Source organism: Thermobia domestica, chromosome 1 (genome assembly GCF_964235325.1).
Source record: "Thermobia domestica chromosome 1, izTheDome1.hap1.1, whole genome shotgun sequence".
Lineage (NCBI taxonomy): Eukaryota > Metazoa > Arthropoda > Insecta > Zygentoma > Lepismatidae > Thermobia > Thermobia domestica.
In genome coordinates, this window is record NC_137454.1 from 61836732 (window position 1) to 61858481 (window position 21750).

General features: G+C 36.0%; 1 protein-coding gene across 1 annotated transcript in view; it reads left to right on the forward strand.

The window, feature by feature from the left end:
• Positions 1 to 16696: 16696 nt before the first annotated feature.
• Positions 16697 to 21750, forward strand: part of LOC145685299 (uncharacterized protein C8orf76-like) — a 30649-nt gene continuing 25595 nt past the window's right edge. The window contains exon 1 of the mRNA XM_081757688.1: positions 16697 to 16942. The gene's annotated coding sequence lies outside the window, so the exon portion shown is untranslated. The remainder of the gene's footprint in view (positions 16943 to 21750) is intronic.

Genomic DNA, 21750 nt, shown 5'->3' on the forward strand with positions numbered 1-21750 from the left:
ATTAACTGCCGAACAACGTGCCTACATACAGGGTCCCAAGCGCTAGCTAAAAAACAGGCTTCAGTAAAAATATCACTAAGAGGATTTCTCATCCTGGATCTCACTGCCAACATTAAACATTCGAAAGGAAAAATGTCCAACTCGTCCAATTCACTCAATTGGACTAAAAAGGTATACAATTGGTCGGGCACTGTACCATCGCACATCGGAAGTTGATTCACATACATATCAATAAGCCTTAATTGTACATTTTGTTCTAATTTGCTATGAGGGATTGAACCCGAACTTTCATTCATATGAGGTAGCGTTTGTCCACCTTTCACATGTTTACTAGTCCCACTATCACCTCCTGACACAAAATCGGTTTGAGTAAGTTGTGACTTCGCCTCGGGTTTTGAACCCCATACCTTTCCGGAACGAGTAAGGTGCAAGTCCTTATCTTCTTCAGATTCTGACATTATGAATTATTACAAATAATTTTTACATGACGAGCCAGCAAACTCCCAGCATGCTCCAGTAGATAACAAGTGAAAAATTAAATTCGTAAAACAAAACTACAATGCCGTGAAGTAAAAATAATAACCAAAGCAAGGGAACAATAACATAATAATAATAATAATAATAATAATAATAATAATAATAATAATAATAATAATAATAATAATAATAATAATATTTTATAAATGACTAGATTCTGAATACATTACAAAATATATAACAGGGTAGTTGATATGACCCCGCTTAGTGAGGAGGAAATAGAAGCTTATAACAGTTCGGATACTTGTCATATATGTGGGGAAAACTTGAATGACTTACCACCAGCTGTTGAGAAAAAAATAAATATATTAAAGGAGAAAATACAGTTCTATAAGGATAGAGATGATATGAGTGAAAAGATAAAAGGATGGAAGCATGACTTAAAAAAGTGTTTGTATAAGATAAATAAAAATAAAGCAAAAGTAAGAGATCATGATCATTTAACTGGAAAGTTTAGAGGTGCAGCTCACAGTTATTGTAACTTAAGCTATCGAAATCCTAATTTTATTCCAGTATTTATTCACAAGTTAAGTGGTTATGATACTCACCTGTTTGTTAAAGAACTTGCTTATGATAAGAATGAAATAAAACTAATTGCAAACAATGAAGAAAAATATATAACATACTCGAAGTGAAAGTTGATAAAAAGAATGGGATTAATTTACGATTTCTAGATTCATTTAGGTTTATGTCAAGAAGTTTAGCAGAACTAGCAAATAACCTTACAAAAGAACAATATAGAGAAACGTCAAAGTATTTCCCTAATGATTTATTAGATTTAGTAATTAAAAAAGGTGTGTACCCATATGATTATATTGACTCAATTGAAAGATTAGAAGAAACAAAACTACCTTCAAAAGAAATGTTCTTTAATAAACTTACTAAAACCCACATCAGTGATGAAGATTATGAGCATGCGAAAAATGTTTGGAAGTCATTCAGTATTAAAAATCTAGGTGAATATACAGAACTTTATAACAAGACAGATGTATTAATATTAGCTGATGTATTTGAAAGTTTTAGAGATGTGTGTTTAAAAGCATATGGTTTAGATCCTGCTTGGTATTTCACTGCTCCTGGCTTATCGTGGGATTCAATGTTAAAGATGACTAAGATCAAACTAGAAATGTTAACTGACTATGACAAAATATTAATGATAGAGAAAGGTATAAGAGGTGGAATTTCACAATGTAGTAAGAGATATGTAAAAGCAAATAATAAGTATATGAAAAGTTATAACAAAGACGAACCTTCAAAGTATTTAGCTTATCTAGATGCAAATAATTTATATGGATGGGCTATGAGTCAATACATGCCTTACAAAGACTTTAAATGGGTTCAACCTTACATAAACATAATGAATATTCCAGATGATTCAGAAACTGGCTACATATTAGAAGTTGATTTAGAATATCCAGAATACTTACATAATAAACACTCAGATCTACCATTAGCTCCAGAAAATATGTGTCCACCAGGATCGAAACATTCAAAATTATTAACAATGCTTTACAATAAAGAAAGATATGTAATTCACTACAGAAACTTAAAACTATATATGTCACTTGGGATGATGCTAAAGAAAATTCATAGAGTATTGGAGTTCAAGCAATCAAACTGGTTAAAGGAATATGTTGATCTAAATACAAATATGAGAACAAGAGCTAAGAATGATTTCGAGAAAGATTTTTACAAGTTAATGAACAATAGCGTATTTGGTAAAACAATGGAAAACATTAGAAACAGGCCATCTATTACCTTAGAATGTGATCCAATGAGGGTGGAAAAGTTAATAGCGAAACCGAACTTTGATTACAGAACAATATTTACTGAAAATTTGTGCGCGATACATATGAAAAAAGAAAAATTGACCTTCAACAAACCAATATATGTTGGTATGAGTGTGCTAGATTTGTCAAAACTATTAATGTATGACTTCCATTACAACATTATGAAACCTAAATACGATATCGATATAGACTTATGTTACATGGATACTGATAGTTTTATATATGAAATTGATACAGATGACTTCTACAAAGACTTAAAGGAAATGGTTGATCTATTTGATACAAGTGAATATGGAAAGGATAATCAATATGGAATACCACTAGTAAACAAAAAAGTATTAGGAAAGATGAAGGATGAAAACAATGGTAAAATAATGACAGAGTTTATTGGGTTAAGATCAAAGATGTATGCCTTTAAAGTTGAAAATAAAGAGAAGAAAAAGCAAAAGGAATAACGAAATGTGTAGTAGCAAAAGAGTTACAATTTAATGATTATAAGCGAACCCTATTCAATGATACGAAAACATACAAAAATATAAATCTAATTCGAAGTTGTAAGCATGATGTGTATACCATAGCTGTAAATAAGTTAGCATTAGATTCGAGTGATGACAAAAGATATATACTAGAGGGTGGTGTAAGTACATTAGCTTGGGGGCATTATAAGATATAGTTAAAATGTAATAATGTGTAGTGTAGTTGATAGGTGTTAGTAAGTAATTATGTTAGTTTTAAGTAAGATTTAATTAACTTTTATGTGTAGTGTAGTTGATAGGTGTTAGTGAGTAATTATGTGTGGTTTAGTTTTAAGTAAAATTTAATTAACTTTTATGTGTAGTGTAGTTGATAAGTGTTAGTGAGTAATTATGTATAGTTTAGTTTTAAGTAAAATTTAATTAACTTTTATGTGTAGTGTAGTTGATAAGTGTTAGTGAGTAATTATGTATAGTTTAGTTTTAAGTAAAATTTAATTAACTTTTATGTGTAGTGTAGTTGATAGGTGTTAGTGAGTAATTACGTATAGTTTAGTTTTAAGTAAAATTTAATTAACTTTTATGTGTAGTGTAGTTGATAGGTGTTAGTGAGTAATTATGTATGGTTTAGTTTTAAGTAAAATTTAATTAACTTTACTTATTTAATTAACTTTATGATATTTTTAAGTCATAAAAGTGTTTTTGTAATTTTATCCTTAGACATATGTAACCAGTAACATGAAAATAATTGTTTTAGAGTCAGTATTTATACCCCTTTTACATTTCTTTAATACATTCTTAAATAGTGGAGATATTTGATTTTTTGTAACTAGATTTAGTGATTTTTTCTAACCAGATTTAGTGATTTTTCATTTTTGTAACTAGATTTAGTGATTTTTTAAATTTGTAACTAGATTTAGTGATTTTTTGTAACCAGATTTAGTGATTTTTTAAGTCAAAACCGGTTATAACCAGATTTAGTGATTTTTTCATTTTTGTAACTAGATTTAGCGATTTTTTAAATTTGTAATTAGATTTAGTGATTTTTTGTAATTTTGTAACTAGATTTAGTGATTTTTTAATTTTGTAACTAGATATAGTGATTTATTTGTAATTTTGTAACTAGATTTAGTGATTTTTTGTATCCAGGTGTAGATTGTTTATTTCTTTTTCAACATCATGTGTGTTGGCTTAAAGTATTCTATCTTATTCACGCTTCTCATCTATATACTTTGCGCTATGTATAGTTAGTTGAACCTTATGTTAAATGTTCTGTGTTTTCTTGTGTGTTGGTCGAAAAATATTGGGAGGGGAAAATTGTCTGCAGAACATACATTGATACTCTACTGTAATGATCGTGTATTTGTGTAAAAAGGTTTCAGACGGCCGACTGAAATGTCCTAAACTTTTTCCTTGAAAGAGTCCGGGAGTCGAAATCTATACAAAGTTGGATTCAATTCTTAATAATGATCACTGGGGCCCACATAACGGTTGATCCAACACTGAGCCTGTTCTTTGTTGTGGTATGGGCATTAAATGAGAACTTTGTCGTCTGGATATGAATCATTTTGTGCGTGTTATCTATGAAAGTGTTGTTTATGGTGTTTCTGCGTTTTCTAAAAGATAGTTCTTGACTATTCCTCTTATTTTAATTAAAAGATCTTTTTCCACTCGGATATGCGCTGTTGACATCAATTAACAATATGCTTGGATTCGAGATTTGAAACCGTGTATGAGAAAAAAATAGATTGTTAATTCTCGTCTGATTAGTACTATTTATACCAAACCTTTTGAGAGGAACAAGATTGAGCCATATCAAATGCTTTTCTTGAAAGAAAATTTAAAGTTCGTAGAGTATTTAAAAAAAACTTCAACAATTTCAATGTCACAGTGATTATAGGCTGGACATAATTTAAAGTCATATTTTCCTAAACTTTGGAATATCTTTGCGTTGTGGTCAGGGTCTGTATCGAGATATAGAATGAGGATGTTTATGTTATGGAAAGCTGTAAGATGTTTATGTATTGACTCAAACTATTGATTTGTAAATGACTTCGGGATTTAAAGAAGATGTATTAGTTCTAATTCTGAATGTCAGTGTGCACGATGGTGAGTTATTTTGAGGTCAAAAATACGTCGCTAAGTGTAGTGTAGATGCCTTCATAGGTTTTTACCTTTCAATACGAAAATGATGTCCGAAAAAGATTAATCGTTTCTTTGTTCCTGCGCAATGTTGCTTAATGCTTAGGTGCTATCTGAAGATTGGTAACTTCTAACGGTATTGAGTGAGATATTTTCACGTTTCCTGTATTGTGAAAATTGTCAATTTCTTGATTTTCTTGCTGTTTAACATTTTTTGTTCCAGGCGACCGAAATGTGTGCCAGGTGATTTTTGATGTTTTATGTAGAAAATATCAAAATGATAATCGGCCAAAAATAGTTAACAACGTATGACTTCTCCTATCTTGTCATTTTGAGTGTTTAAGAATGTGAGGCATTTTGCGTCGATGAATAGTTTAAATTTCCTATTTAGTAGAAAATATCGAAATTTTCTTAGCACGTAGATAAGAGCGTAAAGCTCTCCTTCCGAAGTTGAAACTCGTAGCTCTGACTTAGTTAATCTAGGCCTACAATATGAGACAATATTTTCTTGTTTAGTCTGAGGGTTATAACAGGCCAGAATACCTCTAATTTCAACTCTCGAAGCGTCGCTCGTTGTAAGCTCGTATATCTAAAGCATCTTCAAAACAGCATAGCATTAATGTGTTGAGGATATCCTGTTATAGTTTTTCGAAAAGATTGTAATAGTTTGAACACTATTTAAATTTAATATTTTTGAGAATGTTGAAAATATTGAATTTTTTTCTGAGAAATTCTTAATGTGAACATGCAAATATGAGCATAGACCAATGAAACTTTTCAAAGTAAGTTTTCCTTTTGGTTTCTCGAAATTTCTAATTTTGTAGCTACCTTCGGTGAAATTTTACTGTGTTTCCCAGATACTCGAAATCCAAGTACGTCCAATTCGTTGTATAATAAATGCGTCTTTCGTGAGCTTGCTCTAAACTACTAGGCCTATTTCTTAAGTTTCTGAAAAAGGTGTTCTCAATCTAAAAGATGTTCTTTCCAATTTCTTGAGCCAATTATTAGATCGTATGCAAACGATGTTATATATTCTGGCAACCCATCTAAAAGCATCCGGGTTGCGATTGAGAGCTTGTACTGACGTCTTGTCTTCCATGGCATAACGTAGAAATCGGTACGATTTTCTTGAATGGCTTATTTCAATGGTTATGTATTAGGAACTTTTAGGATAAAGCAAGCTTTGGAAGTAGGATAGCTTAATGTCGATAGACGAAAAAAGATTTTTTTAACATGTGTACTACTTATTCAGTGGGTTGAAAATGGATGGGAAGATATTTCGTAGATGAATTTTTAATACATGTTGCAGATTTAAGACAGAGCGAAATTCTGATGTATTTCGCTTCTTAAATAGCAGTTAAGAAGAAGAAAATGAGCTATCACTTGTCTTATTAATCGTATTCGTATCCGAAAGTTGCTGAATCTGTTTATCTATCTGTAGGCGGACAGCTAGTGGTATAGGTGGTGACCTTTAGTGGAAATTAGCTGCCTTTCGATGTATATTTTATGAGTGTAGCTTTTAAAATGACCAATGTCCTCCGGTGAGTAGGAGAAAATATTTCTATATGAAACCGTACCGCGGTTTTTTGATGCTCTGGTAGACTTGGATTAATATCAAGGTGGTCAGTGTTGGAGGTGCTAGTTTTTGTTTCAATCTTTCTTTGATTTTGTGTTTTGTTCTTAATGGAGTTTGTTGCATGTTGTCTTTCGATTTTGTTCCTCATTAAGTTGGAGAACAAGTTCCTCCATATTTTCCTCTACTTAAGCTATTGGAATGTTTTGCTACAGTTATGGTACGAAATGGATTCGAAACTAATAAAGTGAGATTGTCTTTTGGAATTTTGACGGTCATTGCCTATAATACGTATTGATCCAATAATATTTGTAATGGTGAAATAATGAAGAAGTCGACATAATTATTTCTCTGCTTGATTATAACAGGAAAAAGAAATGTGATCTAGCTGGGATTACGACCTTACGAGCTTCAAATACGTCTACGAAGCGTGGTGAAGTATGGAATTACTAATCATTCTGGTAATTCTTCCGGTCTCGTTAGTGGCGTAACGCAAAAATGTCGGGCTCCACCCCAGGATTATTTTTGGGCCCCCTTCCCATGCCCATTAACTTCCTACTATATTATGTCCCTGTAGAACACAATGGTTAATAAATCATAATTAACATACTGACCATGTAATATAATGAACTTACAATTAAAATTAATACTCACCGAAAAAGGCAAACAAAGGAAGTTCATTTGAAGCGGTATAATCTTCTAGCATTTGTTGTTGCAAGTTTTTCTATTGTTTCAGTTACATCTATTGCTCTTGCTCTCTCACATTCAACACTTAAAATACTGAATGACAACCATTCTTGAGACATGGAACTGCATAAATAGTTTTTTTTTTATCAATTTTAATTTTGAAAAAGATGGCTCTGCTGTAGAAACAGTCACTGGTAAGGTCAGAAATTACAAAAAAATACTAGAATCCAAAGTCTAGTTATCTATTAATAGGAGATATGCTAGTTCCCGAATTGTTGTTTTCAACTTTATCTCATTGTGTAAAACCAATTTAAAACTTTGAATTTGATATGCAAAATCCTCTGTCAGGTTCTCTTCATATGTAGAAAACAAGCGAATTGCTTTCCTATGTAACTCTTCATTCGAAGCAGAAGACAAAAATTGCGGAGTTAGTATAATAAATAGCTCACTTAGTTCTTTCATTGATTCAAATCTAATTTGGATTTGATGTATAATGATGTCTAAGGTATTATTAAATACAGTTACTTGTTAATGTCTTTCTTGGTTTGTCAAACGATCGTCCTGAACTAATCCATCGAAATGTTTCTTGACTCTTCGAACCCTCTTGTTCTCAAATGTTATGTCCGGAACCCCATTGTTTTGCAAGTTCAGTAGCTGACAACGTTGCATCTTGGAAATTATTTCTGTAATTAGATAGTGTATCAGTGAAGGGCTTATGCCTGGTAAAGATAACTTCCTTTGTCTGGAGAAATTTTGAAATCAAGTTCATAGTTTCAAGTATTTTAGTATGAAGGACAAATTGTAAAATAAATTCAAACTTTTCTGATTGTTTCTTTAAATCATTCGCCTCATCTACTTCGTTACTGTTTTTAGACTGAAGCGTAAGTTTTGTTAAGGCTCTCATAATAACTGAATATGAATAACGTAAACCTCTCAATGAATGAAATCTTGAATACCAACGCGTAGGACAAAGTTTCTTTAATGAATGAGGACGTTGGAATGTGAAGGATTTAAATGTGAAGGACATTTTAATAGTATTTAATAGCAACCAACAAGCTACAAAAACTTATATATAGGATACAAAAAGAACGTATGATATGCTTGCAGTCAATTTTGTTGTCAAGGCGCAAGGTATGTCAAGGCGCTACTAGTGACAACCAAAACAGCGAATATTTATATTTCAAGTCTGTAAGCTTCCACGATCGGTCACCAAAAAGCCACAGTATACAGACATCACAAAACAATATTTGCTTTCCATAACAGGTCTCTCAACTATGTCATAAAAGTTTGTTTTCCTGCACAGATGATATAGCGTCATTCAGGACTAAGTTCAAATTATGTGCAGCACAGTAAACAAACTTGTTTTTCTTGAATTCTTGTTTTTAAGCCCTTATAAATACCAGACATATCTGCAGCTCCGTCATTACCCCTAGCCTCCACGTTTTGACAATGAAAATAAATTTTCCTGCAATATTTTCAGAATTTCCGTTTCTAACCCAACAGCCGTATGATTGGTAATATTTTTGAATCCTTAATTAATTTTGATTCCTAAGGGCTTTCCAGATGGATCCCCCAGCAACATATCGATATATTTGACTTAACTGGTCCTTCTTAGTAATATCTTGAGAAGTATCCATAATTATAGAGAAAAACTGCGCAGATTTTATGTCATTTAATATGTCGTCTTTTACTTTTTTGGACGGAAATTCGATTATTTCATTTTGAATTTTTGGACTAAGATACTTGTTAGATGACTTTGGCTCGCTGTTTAGTTGCTCCAAAACAGGGTCATGTTTAATCAATAATTCTATAACGGATATAAAATTCCCACTATGTGTTTTCCTTATTTCTTTTCTATGGCCTCGAAATGCTAGGTTGGACGTTGCTAGTGTAAGAGTAACACTAACAATTCGATACATGATTTGTTTCCACTTATTGACTTCCTTTTTATACTTCACATTCCATAGCCTGTATAACCGTGGGACTTACCCTAACAGCACAAGATGTGCTAGGCATGTGCCATTTAAGTGTCCCAGCTACTTTTTAGGTACCCGACACTTGACACATTTGATATTCATGTGCTAAGTATGTACTTCAGTTACCTAGGTTTAGGTACTTGTTACACCTAATTGATATTTGCAACTATGTACCACAAATATAGCATTTATATACCTGGCTCAGTTTTGCACTCTAACAGTCATGTTTTTATGTCATCACTAGGGACATATATCTGTCATGTTCTAGGTACGTCCTTTACGATCCCAAAAGACGGTTGCCATGACCTTTCGTGTTAAGAGAATCTGTTTGCAGTTTCTCGGTTTGTTAGATGATAAAGGATGATGCCACTCAAGTGATTGGCGCTTGCTCTCTTGGGTGAAATGGGACACCCAACTCTCAACACCAGTCAGCAGTCACAATCATATCAAGAAATGGGTTTCCACCTCGTGATATCATGTCGAGAATGTCAATGCTGAGCTCACTCTCTGAGTTTTGTGTTGGTTACTCATTTGCTGACGAACCCATCCTCATATATTTTGTTGTAGCCGAGATGTTTCGATACAATTTCACCGAGTCTCTGGAAACAAAATGTTCAATTCATCAAGAGTTACGCGCATATGTTGGAAGATTCTGTTGTTCACTGCAGTCTTCAGGTCTTCTGTGATGACTGATGGGCGTCCAGATCGAGTTTCGTCGTGCACATTTGTTTGTTCATTGTTGAATATTTCACACCATTTTCTCACATTTCTTTCGTTCATTACATTATCATCATGTACTACTTTCAGGTGCTGGTTTCACTTTCTAAGCGTTTAGAAATCGAATAACACTCGGAAGAATTTTCAATCATGCAGTTCTTTTACTATCCCGACTGGATAAGTGCGACTTCTTGCAACCTTCATTCACAGGGTTATAAGCACAGCTGTTACGGATGTCAGTTGACTCCGAAAAGAGAAAAATGGACGAGCTATGCGGTGGAAATGCGCGACCGGTCTTTTGTTTAAATGCAGTGACCAATCCCGATGGCAGGAGAGTATAAAAATAAGAATTCTGAAGTATATGAATTGATACGATAGATGTTTAAATGATGATGGTAATTATTAATAGAAGTGACCGAAGCTTAAGAACAGAATTGTTTTTTCAATAAATATTGCATGTAATAAATATTGTATAAGTATTGTATCATTTTATGTAACAGTCTTTACTTTCTGGATATATTTAATCCTCGTATATCCATTTAATTTTCTGCACATTTTCTTCAGTATAGTACGACTTTGTTTGATTGTAGTCAGGAGTGGACTGGCTATGTAAAAAGGGCACGGTCACATACTCTGGGAGGGCGCCGTCCATCTGAGGCTTTCGCTTGTATGGAATACCCCCTCCTAATAAAAGGAAGTTCCGGGGGGCTTCCCCCGGAAAATTAGTACACAAAAAACAACAAAAGATTAAGTAGCTATTGCAGTTAATCACAATACAATTATACAAATTCAATATTTTCATAAACAAACAAAGAGACTTTGAGTACTAAATACGAGGCGTGTTTTTTAAGTAAGGTCCGTTTTGTTGTAGACACTAGTAGTTCGCGCGCATATCGCAACTAGCGTGTGCGTCGTGTACCGGAATGCCTCGGGAACAACTGTGCTCAGTTTCAACTCTGTAGCTGACCTGTACGGTTGTGTTCTGTGCTTTCACAATGTTTAAGACTATCAAGTCGCCCGCCGCGTGTGAGTTTCGCTCAGTGATACGGTTTTTGTCAGCAAGTAACCTGTCTGCTGCAGAAATTCATCGACAGATTTGCGAAGTGTACGGTGATACTGTTATGAGTGCAAGCAAAGTGCGTAAGTGGGTACGAGAATTCAAAAATGGCCGTGACAACGTCCATGATGAGGACCGCTCCGGTTGCCCTTCTTCGATTACAGACGATTTGGTGGCTCCAGTTGAAGCGAGAGTTCGTGAGAATAGGCGCTTCACAATAACAGATCTCTCAAACGAATTTCCTGACGTGTCGAGATCAGTGCTTTACAAAATTGTTTCTGAACACCTAGGGCGGTATTCAGAGAGAATTCGTTAATCTAGGCTTAGTTTCAGACTAGTTAGCACTCATACTAACAATTTACTAAGGAGGGTACACGTTATGGTATTCAGAGTCTACTTTGAGTACAACTAAAATGATGATTTGGGTATGATTAACTTATATAACCCCAATGCATCGGGTGAGAAAAATAAATGTGGCAACTACGGAAAAGTAGATGAGTGCATGCGTAGTCTGTAAAAATGAAAATATATGAAATACGAAATGTTGTGTCGCACGCTAAACCGTGGATAAAAGATTAGCCTCTGCTTTGGATTAATTAGTCACATGTGATTAACTTCGTCAAATACTACGTCCTAATCAGAGACTCTGAATACAATTTTGATAACCACCCGTTAGTTAACCACGTAGTATGGCTTTAATCAGACGTCAAAACGTCTCTGCATAAGGCCCCTAAAGTTTAGGGAACTGTGCTCCCGTTGGGTCCCGAAACTCCTAAAGAGAACTACAAAAAACAAAGATTTGAGTGTGCCATGAAGTTCTTGACTCGTTATCACGAAGAAGGTGACAGCTTCTTGAGTCAGATCGTAACTGGAGACGAAACATGGGTTTCGCATATCACGCCCGAATCGAAGCAACAGAGAATGGAATGGAGACACACACACTCGCCTGTAAAGGTGAAGGCCAAACAGACTCTGTCCCAGCGCAAAATCATGGCGTCGGTGTTTTGGGATAGGCATGGTGTTTTGTTGGACGACTTCATGCAACGAGGAACCACTATCAATGCAGAAGCATACTGCCAAATCCTGTGAAAGCTACGCAGAGCGATTCAAAACAAACGACGCGGCATGCTGACAAAGGGCATTGTTCTTCTCCATGACAATGCAAGACCTCACAGTGCAGGTCAGACCCGCGATTTGTTGGACAGTTTTGGCTGGGAAGTTTTAGACCACCCACCCTACAGTCCTGATCTTGCGCCGAGCGATTACCATCTGTTCCTCCACTTCAAACAACACCTCAGTGGCAACCGTTACAATGATGACGACGATGTGAAAACGATTGGTTATCGGAACAGATGGCAAGTTTTTACGAAGAGGGTATTTTGAAATTGGTTGAGAGGTATGATAAGTGTTTGAACAAACTTGGCAACTATGTCGAAAAATACAGTAAAGTATGTACTTTCTGAAAATACATTTACTTTTTGAAATAACCTTTCGTTGCGTACTTATGTTCAAACGGCCTTACTTAAAAAAACACGCCTCGTATATTAGGCCTATATAAATCTGCACACTTTAACTGAGACTACAAAAATCACACCAGTTGTTTAAATTCTTCGGCTACATTTGTTAACAGCCTAATTATAACTGAAGATTTGAGTTAAGTTTGGGGCTTATGCTATTTTTCATACTTCTGTCCTTTTAAAGCTATGTTCACCATAATATTGTATTAATTTATTTCTCATCTATTTTTAAAACCGTTAATAAAAAGTATACATGAAACATTTACTACAAATTAACAAAAGTAAATTTAGAATTATATACCTACCGAGCGATAAAAGAAATTCAAAAACAAAACTGGAAAATGAAAGTAAAGTCACTGCTTTATGCTTGAAGGAGCCTTCGCATCTCCTTGCTTTTTTCACACATTTTGTCAATAATAAGATTGTTGTCTATTTTGGTCAGAATGTCTCTTTCTGAGTTCATCAAGAACAGTGATTCCAGTTGTTCATCTGTAAGTCTTGAACGGAGTCTTGTTTTTATGTAACGCCACTAGCGTCTTTAACGGCGGGAGTGGGAGGGAGGGACATGTAAAAATGATCAAAAATGACCGAGATTAGAGTCAAATCAATATATTTCGAAGTCGCTGAGATCATTAATGGTGTGGTTATGCTTAAGGTTTATCCTAATGGGGGTACATTGCGAGAGGTTTTCTTTCTTAAACATAACCGACTCCGTCCTATACTCCTGATAGAAGTGTTACGTAACATTAAATAAACTAGGAAATTCTAGGCGTGAATAAAAGATACAAGCCTCAAATGTGTGATTGATTTTAATTTTAGTGAAGTCATGAGATGTTTGTGAATTGGTTTATGTGTAGAGACATTTTGGCAGTTGACAGGTTTCTTAAGCACATACCTGATTTTCTTGTTGAAGATTATTGTCCCACGACAGTCACTCCAGGTCCAATCTCAGCCCAAGTCCTTATTGACACAACAGTGACTTTCTAAATTTTATCTGATGTAGAATTTAATGTTCGAAGTCTCAAGACAAAATTGTTTCAAATAACTTAGTTACATTGAGACTATTGACGATGTCATCTCTGGTCGCTCTTTTTTTTTATCCCGGAAATATCGTGAGGTTATATACTATTTCTTTTGCTGAGGTTGTTACCCAAAGTGACGTAGATCCATGCCATGACCCAGAAACTCGGGTTCATGTACAAGTCGGAATTTGGTTCAGACGAAGAAATCTGTCAACGCAAGATTTACATAATGAGGAAGTTCATTATGTAAGTTAAACTGTCTTCAGCACATAAAACGAATTCGCAGACAAATTACATAATTCTTAACATTTTATTATAGATCTTTAATCTGTATTTAGATAAAGGAATCTTTTCCTGTTTTGTTCATCTTTAAGAGTTGAATTTAGAATCATCTCCGGGTTACATCTCCGAGCCTGAATCCTGTGTTGCTACGCAAGACAGAATTTATTTATATACAGGAGTAGAAATAAATAAGTTTACATTAATAACATAAGTAAATTAACGGTTAGTTGAATAAAAAAAAATAAGACTGTGCAATATTATTAATACACAAATAAAACAATAATAATAGCGAAACCCTAATACAAAATCTGGAATTGAAACTTATTAATTTTAATCATAAATGTTTCTACTTGCACAAAGCAATATGCGTGCTAGTCTTGTAGTAAGGTAAATATAACTTTGTCCATTATTAAATCAGTTCCAATGTTAAATGTTTAGACGTCTTAATTCGTGCTCAGAGACAAGAGACAGAAGCAAGTTTATCAGTTCAGTTCACACAAGAATGCTGACTAACAAGGAAGGGTCACGCAGTGACTCCGCTGAGATCCGAACGAGACAATTATGTTTGGATTTGATATGTTATAACTAGATGGATCCCAAAGTTATACGTGCCACCGAGCGGAATATCGTGAGTTACAACATATTTTGTAATGTAAGAACTACAAAGCTGGCAGAATATTTGCAACCGAATCATTTGTCCGGAAACGGTTGGTTAAATGGAAAACTCGGATAATATGTATCCCGTCATTTTCAAGGACACACTTTTTAGGATAAAAAACTTTGCCCAGGGTCCTCGCAGGGTCCCAGATGGGGTCCAACTCAAAATTTTCAAATGGCAAGAGGTGTTAAGTAGTACATCGTTTGAAAGCTGTTGTAAAATGAAAGAAGATGCAGCAAGTCTCGACTCTTTACGACAACCTTGCGCAAAATGGCGGAGGGTCAAAATGTAAACAAAAACTTAATTGAAAAGTCCATGGTCACCCCTATAAATCGGAAACGGTGAAACAAATGTGAAAATAAGAAAGGAAGTGTGGCATTATTTTCAAAGTACAACAATTTAAGTTAAAACGTCTTGTCTCAGGGTCCCCACATGGTCCCAGGTGGGGTCCAACTGAAAAGTTTCAAATGGCAAGAGGGGTTAAGTAGCTCATCGTTTGCAAGATTTTGTTAAATAAAAGTAGATGGAGCAAGTTTCTACTCTCTACGACAACCTTGTCCAAAATTGCGGCGGGTCAAAATGTAATCAAAAGCTTAATTGAAAAACTATGGCTACCTTGACTCCAAGATGGCCGCTTAAAACTTATGTCATTCATAACAGTACAAATCTAAATCTCTATTTTTCTCTATTACGTATCTAGAAATAATAGGAAGACAAAGAACAATTGAATTTCGATTCATTTCAACTATAATTTCATTCGGTAACAACACATATATGTTTTGTTCTTAATGCATTTTCGTCGCGGTTCCCTCGACATCATTTACTTGAATATAACGAATACGCGATGAACACACAGCTCTGACTTCCTCTAATTTTGTCATACGTAGTTTATGCATAAAGGACTTGCTGCACCAGTAGGTTGGTGGCTCTATTGTAATGTATTCGTGGTGGTTACATTTGTATGTCATTCGTCGGTTTGATCGCAATAGTCCAAGCAATACCAAATATAAAAAAAAAAAAAAAAAAAAAAAGATTTGCAAGATTGGCGAGTAGTACCAAACCATGTGTAAGTCATTTCAGTACTTCGAGCTGCGTCAAACTTTGTTGGTTTAGTCACAGTATTCCAAGAAATAACATATTTATATACACACTCATTTTTCATGCTGGCAGCCATATTGGATTACAGATTATACTCTTCGATATTTTGTGGATATCTACTATTAATCATAAACGTAAATACCACATTTCGCTTCTCCAACACCAGTGGTTTGAGCTGGACATGCGTTCGATACATACTATGGCATTTTGAACTCAAGACGTTTCGTTTTCGAACATTTCGCATCTTTTCGTCATCAACATTCATGCCAAATTTGGTTTTCCTAGCTTCAGCAGTTTGGTATGTCTATCCTTTCGATATAGGTTTTAAGCGGTCATCTTGGATTCAAGGTGGCCAAAGATTTTCAATTAAGCTTTTGTTTATATTTTGACCCGCCGCAATTTTAGACAGGGTTGTCGTAGAAAGTCGAGACAACAAGGAACTTTCAAACGTTTTGCTACCTATCTTGCCATTTGAAACTTTTTAGTTGGACCCCACCTGGGACCATATGGGGACCCTGGACAAGACATTTTCACTTAAATCGTTGCAGTTTGAAAATTATGCCACGCTTTCTTTCCTGTTTTCACATTTATCTCACCGTTTCCGATTTATAGACGTGACCATGGACTTTTCAATTAAGTTTTTGTTTACACTTTCGCCCGTCGCCATTTTACACAGAGTTGTTGTATATGTTCGAGACTTGCTGCATTTTCTTTCATTTAACAACAGCTTTCAAATGATGTGCCACTTAACCCCCCTTGTCATTTGAAAATTTTGAGTTGGAGCCCGTCTGGGACCCTGCGGGGGACCCTGGGGCAATTTTTCTTACCACAAAAAGTTTGTCGTTGAAAATTGTGGGATACGTGTTGGCAGAGTTTTCCATTTACTCAACCATTTCCGAACAAATGACTCGGTTCAAACTATTCTGCAGGGTAATTTTTTGTAGTTCTTACATTACAAAATATGTTGTAACTCACGATATTCTGCCCGGTGGCACGTATAACATTGGGATCCATCTAGTTATAACATATCAAATGCAAACACAATTGTCTCGTTCGGATCTCAGCGGAGCCACTGCGTGACCCTTCCTTGTAAGTAAGCATCATATTCGTATCAAGTTTGACTCAGCGACTCAGCTTCATACACAGTCTCCGGGATGCTTCCACATAGTTCAGAGAGAGAAAAATACAAAAAGTCGGTGCACAGTGAGCTGAGTGCGAGGATGTTGTTAAATTATTATTTCATTTATTTTTGTTTATTTATATATTAAATCAAAAGAAAAAAAAACACTTAATCATGATGACACTGAATTAGAATTTACTTCACTACACTAAACACTGTTGAACGTAATAACACAATGTGGTGTAGACACTGTAGATGCTATATTAATTCGTGAACACGGGACGCACAGGCAGGTAAGTATTTTTTTTCTCATTGTTTGTTTAACGAAAGAGAGGAAGATTTGCTATACATATTTGTTTATTTTTAGTTGAAGAAAGATGATACTGTTCCTTGTCATTGTCCGTGTTTGACGTTTTAGTTCCCACAAACTTAATAGGTTTTGAAATGCTAGTTTTTGGAAAAGGAGGAGGAGGAGGAATATGAAGTTCCTTCTTTATTTGAGCATTGTAATTTGTTGTAACTGGAGATTTAGGTGGTGATGGTAATTCCACATCCATATATATATGTTCAAGTCCACAACTGCCATGTGTACGTGTAAGTGAACGTGTATTATGTTCTGTCTCTGTCTGTGTGTGTGTGTCGATATGTTTTGTAATAGTGGCGTATGGAGGGTCAGATGTTCGAACCTCGTGTTGCGTATTAGTATTCGTGTTAGTTTTCGATGAATCAATTACGAGGGCTGTCTAAAAAGTATCCGACCTTTGACCAGAAAAATAGTTGCGAATACCTGACAGATTTGGGACCCTAATCCCCTTTAAAGTAGGCCCCTTGTGCTTCCACACACTTAGCCCACCGATCCTTCCACTGCTGGAAACACCGCTGGAAGTCTTCTTTTGGAATGTTGTTCAGCTCCGTCGTCGTGTTCCGCATTATGTCTTCTCTACTCTCAAAACGGGATCCCTTCAGAGGCGTCTTCAATTTTGAAAACAACCAGAAGTCACAAGGAGCCAGGTCTGGAGAGTAGGGAGGTTGGCGAACGGTTGTAATTCCATGTTTGGCTAAGAACGTGTGGATCAATTGGGATGAATGTGCTGGGGCGTTGTCATGATGGACATGCCAGTTCTTCGCTGTCCACATGTCTGGTCTTTTGCGCAGGACTGCGTCACGGAGTCGCCTGAGAACATCTTGATTCTACTCCTTTGTCACTGTTTGTCCTTCCGGTGCGTACTCGTGATGCACAATTCCACGGGCATCGAAGAAAACAGTCAGCAACACCTTGATTTTGCTTCGCACCTGCCGCGCTTTCTTCGGCCTTGGAGAATTGGGATGCTTCCATTGAGACGATTGTTGTTTTGTTTCTGGGTCGTACCCGTACACCCATGACTCATCTCCAGTTATCACGGAATTCAGATACCCAGGATCAGTGTTGGTGGTGTCCAGAAGGTCCTGTGCAACGTCAAAACGGGTGTCTTTTTGTTCCTGAGACAACAACTTGGGTACAAATTTAGCAGCCACTCGTTTCATGTTCAAATCGTCACGCAAAATTGCATGTGCAGAATCTTTACTCACTCCAACATCTTCTGCAATCTCCCGCACTGTCAAACGGCGATCTGCCATCACCAAATTTCGTACCCGCTCAACAACAGCTGCATTCCGAGCAGTTTGGGGCCTGCCGCTACGCTGCTCACTCTCGACTGATGTGCGGCCATCTTTGAATCGGTTGAACCATTGTTTAATTTGTGTTACACCCATCGCATCTTCTCCAAACACCTGCTGAATCTTACGAATTGTTTGGCTTTGAGAATCACCCAGCCTTTGACAGAATTTGATGCAGTATCTTTGCTCAATTCGTTCAGTCATCTTGCGAGAAACACTAAATCCGACGAACACTACCAACAGCACCTCACTTCGCGACCACCAGCTCACGACTGGCAGACGCGAACGCGGTGAAAAAATTCAAGCATGCGCATTAAGGTTCCTCCTTCCACCGTGCACGGTGGCGCCGCCTGAGAATCACTACTTTGCGTGGAAAAAATTAAGGTCGGATACTTTTTAGACAGGTCTCGTATATCGAGTCTGATGGAATTTCCAGTTTGTAGTGTTTGTTTTGAATGTGGCTTTGAAGCTTGTTCTTTGAATGTAGTTATATTATTCCGCCTAGACTTACATATACAGATTATATATATTAATACCTTTATAAAACCGAACACTCCAAGACCAAGGGAGATAAATAGCAATATCTTTGAAGTCTCCATTCTGAAAATAAAAGAAATGGAGGAATGTATGAACTTGTATATATTCTTTCTTTCATTCTTTTTTTTAAATGAATATTTACATGGCCTAACCGTAGTCTCTTTTTAAGTGACTTTTTTTTTAAATAAAATCGGCCTCTTTACCCAGCATCTCCATCATGTGGTTATGCTTAAGGTTTATCCTAATGGGGGTACATTGCGAGAGGTTTTCTTTCTTAAACATAACCGACTCCGTCCTATACTCCTGATAGAAGTGTTACGTAACATTAAATAAACTAGGAAATTCTAGGCGTGAATAAAAGATACAAGCCTCAAATGTGTGATTGATTTTAATTTTAGTGAAGTCATGAGATGTTTGTGAATTGGTTTATGTGTAGAGACATTTTGGCAGTTGACAGGTTTCTTAAGCACATACCTGATTTTCTTGTTGAAGATTATTGTCCCACGACAGTCACTCCAGGTCCAATCTCAGCCCAAGTCCTTATTGACACAACAGTGACTTTCTAAATTTTATCTGATGTAGAATTTAATGTTCGAAGTCTCAAGACAAAATTGTTTCAAATAACTTAGTTACATTGAGACTATTGACGATGTCATCTCTGGTTGCTCTTTTTTTTTTATCCCGGAAATATCGTGAGGTTATATACTATTTCTTTTGCTGAGGTTGTTACCCAAAGTGACGTAGATCCATGCCATGACCCAGAAACTCGGGTTCATGTACAAGTCGGAATTTGGTTCAGACGAAGAAATCTGTCAACGCAAGATTTACATAATGAGGAAGTTCATTATGTAAGTCAAACTGTCTTCAGCACATAAAACGAATTCGCAGACAAATTACATAATTCTTAACATTTTATTATAGATCTTTAATCTGTATTTAGATAAAGGAATCTTTTCCTGTTTTGTTCATCTTTAAGAGTTGCATTTAGAACCAAAGTACAACACAAATAAAAAGTTTATAACTGGCCGGTTACAATGGTACCACCAAAGCCTAAAACAGAAAGGGCAAGGCCGTAGGCCGAGTAAAGACGGGATCTGGGGGCGGAGCAGTGGGGATGGGGGGTTGATATATAAAAATCATCCAAAATGAACGATATTAGAGTCAAATCTATAAATTTCATGGTCCCTAAGATCATTATCAGTGGCGTATTTACGATTTTGTTTCCCCGTAGTAGTAGGCCCCCCCGTATGTCCAGCCGAGTCAGCAAAAATTTTTGTGACGTCATAGGTCAAAGGTCAATGACCTTGGCCCGGGGTCAATGACCTAGGGGTACCTAGGACCACCCCCTCTAAATTTTGGCAGGGGTACCTTGGCCCACCCCCTAAATTTTGGCAGGGGTACATAGGACCACCCCCCTTAAATTTTGGAAATTGCCAAATCTAAAAATTGGGTATGGTAGCCTAGGACCATAGTATGTACCTCTATCAGTATTGGGTGTCTATGTCGTTCCCTTTTATGGGTAAAAAATTGCCAAAAATTCAAATTTCGGGGGTTTTTGACCTAATTTATCCCCTTTGATGAGGTGTTATTACCCTATATAGTTATATGGACGTATACAGGGGTCCATTACCTTTCATAACACATGGGTATATTAATGTACCCCTTGAAAAATTTGGGAGGGGTACCTTGGCCCACCCCTTAAATTTTAGAAATTGCCCAATTTAAACATTGGGTATTATAGTACCGGACCCTAATATGGATCACTATAAATTTGGGCGGTCCACCTCGTTCCCTTTTAGGGGTACAAAATTGCCAAAATATAAACGTAAGCAATACGTTGTACCACGTGTTTGGTTTTCGACCTAATTTATCTCCTTGGATGAGGTCCTATTACCTTATATGATTATATGGTCATGTATAGGGGTCCATTCCTTTCATAAGACATAGGTACATTAATGCACCCCTTGAAAATTTTGGCAGGAGTACATAGGACCCCCCCCCTCACCCCCCTTAAATTTTGGAAATTGCCAAATCTAAAAATTTGGTATGGTAGCCTAGGACCTTAGTATGTACCTCTATCAGTATTGGGTGTCTATGTCGTTCCCATTCATGGGTAAAAAATTGCCAAAAATTCAAATTTCGGGGTTTTTTGACCTAATTTATCCCCTTGGATGAGGTGTTATTACCTTATATAGTTATATGGGCGTATACAGGGGTCCATTACCTTTCATAAGATATGGGTATATTTGTGCACTCCTTTAAAAATTTGGGAGGGGTACCTTGGCCCACCCCTTAAATTTTGGAAATTGACCAATTTAAACATTGGGTATTATAGCACAGGACCCTAATATGTATCGTGATAAATTTGGGCGGTCCACCTCATTCCCTTCTAGGGGTACAAAATTGCCAAAATATAAACGTAAGCAATACGTTATACCACGTGTTTGGTTTTTGGTCGATTTTATCCCCTTTGATGAGGTGTTATTATCCTATATAGTTATATGGTCATGTATAGGGGTCCATTACCTTTCATAAGATATGGGTATATTTGTGCACTCCTTTAAAAATTTGGGAGGGGTACTTTGGCCCACCCCTTAAATTTTGGAAATTGCCCAATTTAAACATTTGGTATTATAGTACCGGATCCTAACATGTATTATGATAAATTTGGATGGTCCACCTCGTTTCCTTCTAGGGGTACAAAATTGTCAAAATATAAACGTAAGCAATACGTTGTACCACGTGTTTGGTCTTTTGGCCCAATTTATCCTCTTGGATGAGGTTCTATTACCTTATATGGTTATATGGTTATGTATAGGGGTCTATTCCCTATCATAAGACATAGGTACATTTGTGCACTCCTTTAAAAATTTGGGAGGGGTACTTTGGCCCACCCCTTAAATTTTAG